This window comes from Camelus dromedarius, chromosome 31 (assembly GCF_036321535.1).
Source record: "Camelus dromedarius isolate mCamDro1 chromosome 31, mCamDro1.pat, whole genome shotgun sequence".
Lineage (NCBI taxonomy): Eukaryota > Metazoa > Chordata > Mammalia > Artiodactyla > Camelidae > Camelus > Camelus dromedarius.
The window spans coordinates 20,339,084-20,345,145 of NC_087466.1; positions in this window are offsets into that span (position 1 = coordinate 20,339,084).

Genomic DNA, 6,062 nt, shown 5'->3' on the forward strand with positions numbered 1-6,062 from the left:
GGCCAATATCACTGCTGAACGTAGATGCAGAAGTCCTCAACAAAATACTAGCAGATTGAATCCAACAACACATTAAAGGGCTCAGACACCATGATCAAGTGAGATTTATTCCAGGAATGCAAAGATTTTTCAATAGCCACAAATCAATCAGTGTGATACAACACATTAACTGTACTCTGAAAACTGTAAGTCACTGAGGAGAGACATGGAAGACAGCCTAAACAGAAGGAAAGAGATACTGTGTTCTTGGCTTGGAAGAATCAATATGGTTAAAATGGCCATGCTACCCAAGGCAATACACAGATTCAGTGCAATTCCTATCAAATTATCAATGACATTTTTCACACAGCTGGAACAAAAAAAATGTTAAAATTTACTATGGAAACACAAAAGACCCTGAATAGCCAAAACGATCTTGAGAAAGAACGGAGCTGAAGGAATCAGGCTCCCTGACTTCAGATTATACAACAAAGCTACAGTAATCAAAACAATGTGATACTGGCACAAAAACAGACACATAAATCAATGGAACAGGATGGAAACTCCAGAAATAAACCCATGCACTTATGGTCAATTAACCTATGACAAGGGAGGCAAGAATATACAATGGAGAAAAGACAGTCTCTTCTGTAAGTGGTGCTGGGAAAACTGGACGGCTACCTGTAAAAGACTGAAATCAGAACATTCTCTAACACCGTGTACAAAAATAAACTCAAAATGGATTAAAGACTTAAACACAAGACTAGATACAAAACTCCTAGAGGAAAACACAGGCAGGACACTCTCAGACAAAAATCACAGCAACATATTTTTGGAACCAGCTCCTGGAGTCATGGAAACAAAAGCAAAAATAAACAAATGGGATCTAATTCAACTTAAAAGCTTTTGTGCAGCTAAGGATACCATCAACAAAACAAAAAGACAACCTACAGAATGGGAGAAAATATTTGCAAATGATGCGACTGACAAGGGACAAATTTCCAAAATATACAAACAGCTCATATAGCTTAATAACAAAAAAAGCAACCCAATCAAAAAATGGGCAGAAGATCTACAGACATCTCTCCAAAGAAGACATGCAGATGGCCAACAGGCACATGAAAAGATGCTCAACGTCACTAATTGTTAGAGAAATGCAAATCAAACTACAGTGAGATAACACCTCACACCAGTCGGAATGGCCATCATTCAAAAGTCTACAAATGATAAATGTGGGAGAGGGTGTGGAGAACAGGGAACCCTCCTACACTGCTGGTGGGAATGTGAATTGGTGCAGCCACTGTGGAGAACAGCATGGAGGTTCCTTAGAAAACTGAAAATAGACTTAGCATATGATCCAGCAATCCCACTCCTGGGCATATACCCAGAGAAAAATATAATTCAGGAAGACACATGCACCCCACTGTTCACAGCAGCACTATTCACAACAGCCAAGACATGGAAGCAGCCCAAGTGTCTAAACAGATGGCTGGATAAGGAAGATGTGGTATATGTATACAATGGAATACTACCAAGCCGTAAAAAAGAATAAAATAATGCCATTTGCAGCAACATGGATGGACCTGGAGATGGTCCTTCTAAGTGAAGTAAGCCAGAAAGAGAAAGAAAAATGCCATATGACATCACTTACATGTGGAATCTAAAAAAAGAACACAAATGAACTACTTATTATTTATAACTTAGATGATTGATTTCTTGAATATGTGTGAGCACATCTGACTGTCCTTTATGACTGAATTACTGCATTCTGTTGATTCTTATTTTGTGATTGGCTTTATTCCTTTGTTAACTGTGTAAGTTTAAAAATCTAAAGCTCTAATTTCTTAGAAACTATGAACAGTACATATATGTAAATTAAATGTACAGTTTATTATACATATGTATTTACATGTACTATATATGTACTGTCAAATTGTATCAATTTTACCTAATAAAACTAAAAAAAAGGGAGTCACAGGTAGGAATATGGCCCTAGTATTGCCAGATCCTCAGAAATTTTAAGAGGAACCAGAAATTCAGATTTTTAAGTAAAATCTTTCAATTTTTTAAAAATTGCAAGTATAAAAAACATAGACTATGAAGTAAATTGGATTTGACTGCAGGCTCTAGATTCCAGAATGATGAGTTTACAACCTTGAACTCACATACACTAACTGGAAAGGAGACACAGGATAGAGGATAGAGTTTCTATCTCTGCTTTGATCTCTCTCTTTTTATTTTTAAAACTCAGGGTTTATCAATCAGTTCCAGCAAAGACATGTGTTCTCCAACAAAAAATATAGAGAGAACCAAATTTTGTGCTGGTAATGACAGGTCTGCAACTGTCATCCATAAGTCAGGACTGAAATGTCTGGTTCATCAAAAAAGCCACACTGTGCTCATCGATCACTTTTACTATAAACAAATGGTACAAATTTAAATCTTCATCGTGTATTGATAGTGAATTAAACATTGCTTTTTTTAAAAAACAGTATGGTACTGGCGCAAAAACACACACAGATCAATGAAACAGGATAGAAAAGTCCAGAAATTAATAACCCTCGCACTTATGGTCAATTAAGCTATGACAAAGGAGGCAAAGATGCACAATGGGGGAAAGACAGTCTCTTCAACATGCAGTGCTGGGAAGACTGGACAACTATCTGTGAAAGACTGAAATTAGAAAATTCTCTCCTGAACAAAATATTAGCAAACAGAATCCAACAATGCATAAAAAAGATCATACACCATGATCAAGTTGGCTTCATCCCAAGGATACAAGGACTGTTCAACATATGCAAATCAATCAACGTGTTACACCGCATCAACAAGAGAAAGGACAAAAATGACATGATCCTCTCAATAGACACAGGAAAAGCATTTGATAAAATTCAACACCCATTTATGATCAAAACTCTCACCAAAGTGGGTTTAGAGGGAACACATCTCAACTAATAAAAGCTGTTTATCACAAATCTACAGCCAGCATAGTACTCAACTGTGAAAGGCTGAACGCCTTCCCCCTAAAATCTAGAACAAGACAAGGATGCTCACTCTCAGCACCTCTATTCAATATAGTAGTGGAAGTCCCAGCCATAGCAATTAGACAAGGAAAAGAAATAAATGGGGTCCAAATTGGAAGAGAAGAGGTAAAATTGTCATTATACGCAGATGACATGATACTATATACAGAAAACCCTAAAGGCTCCACACAGAAGGTACTACAGCTGGTAAAAGAATTCAGCAAGGTAGCAGGATACAAGGTTAGCACACAAAAGCCAGTTGCATCTCTTCACACTAACAATGAAATATTTCAGAAAAGGAAAGGAAGAACAATCCCTGTAAAAATGCTTCCAAAAAAATAAAATCCTTAGGAATAAACCTGACCAAGGATGTGAAAGACTTATACATGGGGAACTACAAAGCACTGACGAAGGAAATTAAAGATGATTTAAAGAAATGGAAAAATATCCCATGTTCTTGGATTAGAAGAATTAATATATATATTTTTCATATTGTTAAAATTGCCATACTGCCCAAAGCGATCTACAGATTTAATGCAATCCCTATCAAATTACCCAGGACATTTTTCACAGAAGTAGAACAAACCATCCTAAAATTTATATGGAATCACAAAAGACCCAGAATTGTCAAAGCAATACTGAAGAAAAAGAATGAAGCTGGAGGAATAACCCTCCCAGACTTCAGACAATACTGCAGAGCTACAGTAATCAAAACAGCGTCATATTGGTACAAAACCAGACATATGGACCAATGGAATAGAATAGAGAGCCCAGAAATAAACCCACAAACTTTTGGTCAATTAATCTTTGATAAAGGAGGCAAGAACATACAATGGAGTAAAGACAGCCTCTTCAGCAAATGGTGTTGGGAAAACTGGACAGCTGCATGTAAATCAATGAAGTTAGACTACTCCCTCACAGCACACACAAAAATAAATTCAAAATGGCTTAAAGAGTTAAACCTAAGTCAAGACACTATAAACCTCTTAGAAGAAAATATAGGCAAAACATTATCCAACATAAATCTTAGCAATGTTCTCCTAGGGCAGTCTACCCAAGCAACAGAAATAAAAGCAAAAATAAACTATGGGACCTAATTAAACGTATAAGCTTCTGCACAGCAAAGGAAACCATAAGCAAAACAAAAAGACAACCTACGGAATGGGAGAAAATATTTGCAAAAGATGAGACTGACAAGGGCTTAATTTCCAGAATATATAAACAGCTTATACAACTTAACAACAAAAAAATAAACAACCCAATCCAAAAATGGGCAGAAGACTTAAATGAGCAATTCTCCAGTGAAGACATAGAAATGGCCAATAGGCACATGAAAAAATGCTCAATATCATTAATTATCAGAGAAATGCAAATCAAAACTACAATGAGGTATCACCTCACACCAGTCAGAATGGCCATCATTCATAAGTCCACAAACAATAAATGCTGGAGAGGGTGTGGAGAAAAGGGAACCTTCCTACACTGTTGGTGGGAATGTAGTTTGATGCAGCCATTATGGAAACTGGTATGGAGGTTCCTCAAAAGACTAAAAACAGACTTACCATATGATACAGCAATCCCACTCCTGGGCATCTATCCAGAGGGAACCTTAATTCAAAAAGATACATGCACCCCAATGTTCATAGCAGCATTATTTACAATAACCAAGAAATGGAAAGAACCTAAACATCCATCGACAGATGACTGGATAAAAAAGTTGTGGTATATTTATACAATGGAATACTACTCAGCCATAAAAAATAAAACAATGCCATTTGCAGCAACATGGATGGACCCGAGGAATGTCATTCTAAGTGAAGTAAGCCAGAAAGAGAAAAATACCATGTGATATCACTTATATGTGGAATCTTAAAAAAAAAAAAAAAAGACAAATGAACTCATTTACAAAATAGAAACAGACTCACAGGCATAGAAAACAAACTTAGGGTTACCAGCAGGGGAAAGGGGTGGGACGGGATATAAATTGGGAGTTCAAGATTTACAGATACTAAAATATATATAAAATAGATAAACAAGTTCATACTGTATAGCCCAGGGAACTATATTCAGTATATTGTAGTAACTTATGGTGAAAAAGAATATGAAAACAAATATACGTATGTTCATGTATGACTGAAGCATTATGCTGTGCACCAGAAATTGACACAATATTGTAACTGACTATACTTCAATTAATATATACACACAAAAAAGGAAATTCTCTAACACCATATACAAAAACAAACTCAAAATGGATTAAAGACCTAAATATAAGACCAGATACTATAAAACTCCCATAGGAAAACATAGGCAGAACACTCTTTGACATAAATTGCAACAACATTTTTTTGGATCTGTCTCCTGGAGTAATGGAAATAAAAACAAAAATAAACAAATGGGACCTAATTAAAATCAAACACTTTTGCACAGCAAAGGAAACCATAAACAAAACGAAAAGATAACCTATGGAATAGGAGAAAGTATTTGCAAACGATGAGACTGACAAGGGATTAATTTCCAAAATATACAAGCAGCTCATATAGCTCAATATCAAAACCAAAACCAAACAACCCAGTCAAAAAAAAAAAAACGGACAGAACTTCTAAACAGACATTTCTCCAAAGACGTACAGATGGCCAACATCTGTTTAAAAAAAAAAAAAAAAAAGGGAAAGAAAGAAAGAAAAAGAAAAAAGAGCCTGTCCATTAACGTCTCTCAGTATCTGCAAAATGGGCGCATGGTCTTACCTCCCAGGCAGCTGGGAGGGTGAGCATTCATGCTTGTAAAGCTTCAGCTGCAACTGAATCAAGCCAGGACTCTCCTGGGAGCAGGTCAGGGCATCCGTCTCTCTCGCAGGGGCAGAAACACTTCCCAAGGTTGGAGGGCCGGCTCTGGCCCCAAACTCCCAGTCTGACCCACCTCACTCAGCCTCTTCCTCGGTCACCCCTGCCAATCTCTGGGTTCACACGGGCCTCAAATCAAACCCCACCCCCAAACAGGTACCCCATCTGTGGTCCTGTCTCTTCCTCCCTAGCATAGCAATGACAGAAAGGACAGCCC